Consider the following 8,106-nt stretch of genomic DNA (forward strand, 5'->3'; position numbering starts at 1 on the left):
CCAAGGGGGAAGATATTGTAAGACCTCATAAGTTGAAAAGTCAAAACGAAGAAAAAATTTCAAGAAAGTGGACTGTATCATCTTCTACAACTCAAACTACGAGTCGTAGTTACTTTCACGAGTCATAGGACTGACTCGTAGAAGTGATGTTGAGGTTGGGAATTGGTCTAAGTGAGGAAACGAGTCTACGATCCAAGGTTACAACTCATAGAAAGTGTGATAAGTCGTATACATAACTCGTAAAAGAACTTTAGAACTCAGGATTTGCAGGTTTTCTCAGGATCAACATGACGACGTGGGTCTACGACCCATAACCAAGTTGGCGACTCATAAGAAAGAGTCATAGAAATGGTTCAGAGACTCAGTTCTCAGGGTTTCTCAAACCCTGCACAACGATTCCTTAAGGTCTACGACTTGTAAGGTCCCATTCGTAGCGTCTGTATGGCCAGCTTTAAAGAAGAATATTTTGGTCTTTACTTATGTTTTATCAGTAAAAGTGGTCGTTTTGGGACTAAAACTCCCTATTTACTAACCCTAAGCATTCCTAAACCCTTCATTCTCACATTAACTCCAATTCACAAAACCCTTCCCTCTTGAAGACTCTTCTTGAGCCTTTTTCATCACCAAAGAGATTCTAGGGTTCCTCAAGATCAAGTTCCTCTTCCAATCTCAAAGTTGAAATCTATCAAGGTATGTGGGTCTTTATCCATGGGTTCTTCCACTCATGGAGTCCAAAACCCTTTTTATCAAATCTCTTGATTTCAAGTAAGATTTTCTTATGTGTCATTCTAATTTGTACATGATAGCATGAGTCATGATTAAGCTAATGATTGTTGATCTATTTTGTTACAAAATGATTTCAAATACATGGATTGGTGGTTTGCAAGTATTTTCTCTACTTAGCTCCTTAAAGGTTGTTGAAGTTTATAGTGGGTTGCTTTGAGCATGATTTTAATTGAGGAATTTCATAGTCTTTATGCATGATTCCATTTACATACATGTTGAAGAGTTGAATTGACTTGAACCTACCTAATTTCACTTTATTTTTATTAAAGCATGATTTAAAGGTTATAAACTCCATTTAAATGTTTAAGAGAGCTAATGATTATGATTAAGGTAGTCTTGAATGAAATGATGAATGTTGGTGAGAGGCTTTGTCACCTAAACTAATGGATTCTTTATGCGATGACAATTCTCGCATACTTGAATCACCAAAGATTTTAAGAAGCTACTTTAATGAATGATTATTTAATGTCCTGAATTATACGTATGCTTATGTTACTTCGATATACTATTCCATGAGATCTGACTTAGCACGAAATGAGGCTTGAGGTGGGGTTCGATAAGAGAATCCTAATAGTAACTTCTTGTTTCATTAACTATGTGCCAACATATGAGTCCTTGTAGGTTAGGGTAGTGTATCCACAAATGGCCATTAAATATTAAAAGAGATGAATGTTGATGGAGTTCTACCTTGGAAAGTAGTCTCCCCTTCTAATGTAAGGGATTACGTTGGATTCTTAATGTCGGTTCAAGTCATCTTCCCGCAAATGAACGATTTAAATGCTATTTACTTAATTACCCATGCATACACTTATCTATGTACTTCACTTCATAATTGTCTTAATGTTTTTCATTATATTGGACGCCTACATACTTAGTACATTCAAAGTACTAATGCATACTCTTTTGCCTACATGATATCACCATGTAGGGACCGTTGTTCCTCCTCGTTCTCCACCACGTGACTAGTTGGGATCGTTTGAAGGCTACTATTTGGTGAGTTCCCATGTTTCGAGAACAATATTCATTTTTCTTTCCAGCTTATGTTATGATGAGACCTTTAGACATCTAACATGGTACTTCATTTCTATTTTGATTGAGGGTGAGTGATGGACATGTCTTAGCCCCCGACAACTTTAAGTCTAGAGGTATTGTTGGGAAAATATAAGACAAATCTTGACTATTGATGTTTGCTATGATGTCTCCCCATAGTCCCACTTTCTCCTTTTATTTCCGCTTGTCATTTAATTTTCATTACATATGAAAGGCTAAATGAATGCTAAGAGGCTTGGGTGAGGTATCTTCGGGTTCTTCATTCGTCGTGTCACGTCTATCTCTAGACTTGGATCGTGACACAAAGACTGCAAAGAAGAAGAAACACCAGCTAGTCTTCGATAATGAGGATGATAATCTAAGGGATTCGTTGTCCCATCATTTCATCCATGTAGGAATACACATAGAAATTTCCAACATTCAAGAACCTAGGGTTTAACCTACAAAGAATTCACTCTATCTATTCCATGAATTTAACTGATGTTAGAAAGGTGTAATGGACTTACCTGGATGATAGAAAAATTCTTAGAAGGTGGAAAATCATCACTCTCAAGCTTAAGGATGAGTACTTGATTATTAGAAAGAAAATAAGATCTAGAAAGGTGATCTAGACATAAAGGATTGCGAAATGACAGATTCACTATGAATTCCCAACAACCTCTATAGGATTCCTTGTTTGACTGAGGGTCGCTATGGCAATCCACTGTTAGTTATGGCAGACCCTTGATATGCTGAGGCCATTATTGCGGGCATCCTACGCTATAACGGATTTGCTACATCAGTGCGGGTCCAGCTATGATGAGGACTAAGAGTAACTCGAGGAGCCTTCCCAAGATCCTCCATTCACAACACACTTAGGATTTTTGGATAACACAGAAGTATCTCAACACAAAAATTATTATAATAAGAGTTCTACTAATCTGTTTCTTATTTCGAAAGTTTCTATGGATCACAAATTCCTTCAACTAACATCATCTAAATTCAAAATCATCAAACACTATATTTTATATCGCAGGCAATTTCTAAACCCTACAATACCTGATTTTCATCAAAAACTGGCCTAGCCTGAAATTTTCACCAAGTGTCATTCTAGAAAAATTCTACCTAGATATCTGAATCCTGACAACCACTATAACGACAAGATATATCATTACAGCTTGACATAAATCAAATATAATATTTATATCTTATGTGATATCCATATATATTTGACGGGGTAGGCATGATACTAAATGATCACTTGAGTCAATTTATTGATGGATAAAATTATATTCCTCAATTTTGTTACTAGCCCTTTGTTGGTCGAGATCATAGGGATGCGTGAGGCTTTTACTTGGCTAAAGAAATGAGTCAATACAACGAAAATAGTTGTGGAAACTGATAATTTACTCGTGAAGCAAGCTTTGAAGAAAATTTGATGACATACTCTTATTTGATGCTTTAATCTTTGATTGTAAAATTCTTTTCAAAGAGTTATCATTTTTTCGTTTGTTGTCTGTTAAGAAATCAGCGAATCAAGTTGCTCATTATCTTATTAGAGCATCTGATTTTATCTCTGATTTGATAGAATGGGATACTAATCATTTCTCTCTTATTATCAGTGTACTTAGGTTTGATTTGACTTATATCTGATGAATAAATTATTTATAAAATAACATGAGAGAGTATGCCTTGGGCCTAGGTACAAATAGTTAGATTGACTTAATTCATATTTATTAGTTTTCGAATACATGCATGCACATGTACATCATGTTAATCGGTACAATTTTAATATAATATTTATGTAATTTAAGAACAAACTAAAACATGATACAATTAGCAGAATAAAAACGTGAGAACGAATATCTCCATCGCTTTATAATGCTATAAATTACAACTTCAAACCTAAAAAGAGAAGCTTCCAATAACAATTATATTGTAAAATCTTATTATTCTACTAATAATGTTTATGAACTTAAATAAAAATTTATAAATATCTAAGTTAAAAGATATAATATAAGAAGATATTGCATAGACGAAGGATTAAAAATCTCAACGGTAAAATAGATATTGAATAGGATAAATAGGGGAGGATGACTATTTTTTAACGTTGAACGAGGGTTTTATTTTTAAAGCAAAATTTAATGATGTAAATAATTTTCATCTTTTTATAAACTGAATTAGCAAATAAAATTACACCTTTTCTTTCCTTGTTTTTGAATTTGTTCTAAGAAATGTAGTTCTTAGTTTTCATTTACATTTTACAATACCAGCTTAAATTAACTATTTAGTTGAATTATTTATTATCTCTCGCACGCACACACATAATAATAATAATAATATTTAACTCTGCAATTAATTGATTAATTGTATAACTAAGACCGTAAAACCAATTAAGATATTGAATTTAAATAAAGTTTTATCGAAATATTTTAAAATTGTGAATATTTATATCTTTCTTTGACAAAGTGGTTTAAAGTCAAATGTATTTATAAGTCAAATTAAGACGAATCATCTAAACTATAAAGTCTTAACAGTCTAATTTAAGAGTAGATACAAAATATAACATTTTTCCGAAAAAGGTAAAAGAAAATGTGATACTTGAATTAGCATTTTAAAGAGTTAATTCTAGTAAATGTAAATAGTTTCGATACATGCATCTAACAACTTCTTAAAGTTTCAATCTAAACTTTTAAATTTCAAGATATTTATAGTTCAGTGAGACACCTCATGAGGTTGGCGCGGAAGTTATGCTTGGTGACCAGGCCATCCAAAAGAAAGGTAGTTTCAAGTACCTGGGGTCTATCATGCAAGACAGCGGGGAAATTGACGACGATGTCACACATCGTATTGGGGCAGGGTGGATGAAATGGAGGTTCGCTTCCGGGGTGCTCTGTGACAAGAAGGTGCCACCACAACTTAAGGCAAGTTCTACAAAGTGGTTGTTAGACCGGCTATGTTATATGGGGCGGAGTGTTGGCCAATTAAGGTCTCTCACGTTCAAAAGATGAAAGTAGCCAAGATGAGAATGTTGAGATGGATGCGTGGGCATACCAGGAGCGACAGGATTAGAAATGAGGCTATTCGGGATAAGGTAGGAGTGACCTCAGTGGAAGACAAGATGCGCGAAATGCGACTTAGGTGGTTTGGACATGTGAAGAGGAGAGACACAGATACCCCAGTGAGGAGGTGTGAGAGGTTGGCCATGGATGGTTTCAGAAGAGGTAGGGGTAGGCCGAAGAAATATTGGGGAGAGGTGATTAAACAAGACATGGCGCAGTTACAGCTTACCGAGGACATGACCTTATATAGAAATGTGTGGAGGACCCACATTAGGGTAGAAGGCTAGTACATAGTCGTGTTATCCTACCCTATTAGTAGGCGCATTAGCGCACTATAATTTTCTTTGTGGAGGAATCAGATTAGGATAAAAGGCTAGGTGATTCATCCTTTGCACCATAGTAGTTGTAGTTCTGCTCATTGTTTATTGCCTTTTGATGTCACGACCCAAGCCTAGGGCCTAGACGTGACATGGCGAATGAGGAACCCGAAAGTACCTCAAACAAGCCTCTTAGCATTCTTTTAGCCTTTCATAGGTAATGATGATAAATAAACAAGCGGAAATCATAATAAATCTTCAGCTTACATATGTCCAACAATACCTCTAACTATTAGATTTAACGAGGCTAAGACAAGTCTCTAGCTCACCCTCAATCATAATAGAAGAAATGCCATAGTAAAATATCTTAACATATCATAAACTAGAAAGACAAAGGAGTATTGTTCCCGGAACATGGGAACTCACCAAAAGTAGTCTTCAATGGAATATCAACTAGCCACGTGGAGGAGAACGAGGAGGAGCACTGATCCCTACATGGTGATATCATGTAGGCAAAAGAGTATGCGTTAGTACTTTGAATGTACTAAGTATGTAAGGATGCATGAACATTGAGGAAACATTAAAAGTTTATGTAATATGGAACATAATTTAATGTATGCATAATAAATCATATATATATTCTTTAAAACATTCATTTTGTGGGAAATTAACCATAACCGACATTTAAGATCATGCGAGCTATTACATGAAATCCAACATAACCCCCTACGTTGGCCGGAGAGACTACTTGTCGGGTAGAACTCCATCAACTTCATTCATTTCTTTAACTTTAACTTTAAGGGCTATTTATGGATCCATTAGCCTAAGCCTACAAGGGCTCCTATGTTGGCACATAGTTAATGAGACAAGGGGTTGCTACTAGGATTCCCTTACCGAATCCCACCTCAATGCCTCATTCGGTGCTAAGTCAATCCCACGGAATTGTTTAATACTTCAAAATATTCATAGCATATAACTTAAGAATTCAAACATCATATTCGGTAGAATAGCTCATTAAAACATTTGATAATTCAAATATGCAAGAATTGTCCTTATTGCATAAAGAATACATGATTCATATCATTTCATCATTCTTTCATTTCATAAGACTCCATTTTTTTTTATCATAGATATTACTTTCATAAATATTTATTTGGAGTCAAAGCTTTCAAGTCAAACTTTATTAAAAACATAGTAAAACTAGGTGGGTTCAAATCACTTCAACTTGCAAATATGTATGTAAATAAATATACATAAATACTTTAAAATCCATTTATTAAAAATCATGCTTTAAACAACCCACCATTAATTTCAAGAACCTTTAAAGAGATAAATAGAGAAATTACTTGCAAACCATCAATTTATACATATGAAATAATATTGCATCAAAATAGACCAATAATCATTAGTTCAACCATGATTCATGCTATTAAGTAAAAGTAAGAATTATCCATAAGAAAATTACTTGAAATTGAGAGATTTAATTGAAAGAGTTTTTGGACTACATGGGTGGAAGAACCCATGAATAAATACTCACATAACTTAGAGTAAATCTTAAAGAAAATAAATATAATTTATCATATACTCAAAATAATTTAGGCATGAGAGTGGAAGGAATACTCTCATTGAAGCCTTACATACCTGGAAACCGAAGTTTTAGTTGGTACCGGAAGACTTAATGACCACTTTTGAGTCCTAGCTTCTCTCCTTGCCGGAACGTTTTGTGTACTACCCGGAATATATGAATTACCGGAATAGTATTTCTTCACTACTAAGAACTAAAACTATATTTGAGAATGTGTAAAGAAGTGTATAGAGAGAAGATTTGCTTGAGAAAGCTTGATGAATAAAATGAGGAAATAAGGTGGGTATTTATAGGTGGGAAAGAGGACCTAACAATAAATAAAATAATTATAAATAAAAATCTGAAAATTTAGTGGAATATATTGATGTCATGGATGATGTTAAATGGAGGACAATTTATGTCATGAGTGATGTCAAATGTATCTAGATCTTTCTATGGTAGGTGAAATGAGTTATTTTTGACAGAATACTCTTTTTGGGAGCTACGTTTGAATAAGATAAATTCCTTATTAGGATTTGGTGTCTTCATAAGAATTGTAGATATGGAAGTCTAGTTTCATATTATTCAAGAATCAACCAATTTGGATAAACCTACAGTGAGATATGATTTTTCTTCTATAAACACTCATTTCCGTCACAGCATCCTACCTTACAAAGATTAATTTATTTGACCTACTTAACCTCCGAATCTTAAAATATGGTTTTCATAAAAGTTGTAGGTAATGATCTTGTGGTTACTCAGAAATTTGAATCACTCAATTTGGATATTCCTATGAAAAGTTATGACCAAAATACAGAGGTTGTATCATATTTAGGCAAAAATTGAAACATCGTATACAACGTTTTTAGGGGATGTTACATTATCTCCCCCTTGGGAACATTCGTCCTCGAATGAGAAAAGACTTAGCTTGAGTAAAGTAGAGTGTTAACAAACAACCTATCATTAATGCAACAGTGTAATTTAAAATATCGTTTAAAATATATTTCATAATTTTGCAAGCATATGACAAGAAAAGTTGAGATGTAAGGATTTCAAGTAATTGAGCAAGGACAACTTAATACCTTAGGTTTGGGTAGAGGGGAAAAGATGAGGGTATCTCTTAATCATATCCGCTTCCGCTTCCCATGTTGCACTTTCTATTTGTTGATTCCTACAAAGGACTTTAACAGATGCAATTTCTTTGTTCCTCAATCTCTTAACTTGCCGGTCCAAAATTTCCACAGGAACTTCTTCATAGGTCAAGTTTTCTTCAATATTCACTACTCCCATAGGTACAATGGAACTAGGATCACCCACATGTTTTTTCAACATAGACACGTGAAACACC

The sequence above is a fragment of the Solanum dulcamara genome, chromosome 3 (assembly GCF_947179165.1).
Source record: "Solanum dulcamara chromosome 3, daSolDulc1.2, whole genome shotgun sequence".
Lineage (NCBI taxonomy): Eukaryota > Viridiplantae > Streptophyta > Magnoliopsida > Solanales > Solanaceae > Solanum > Solanum dulcamara.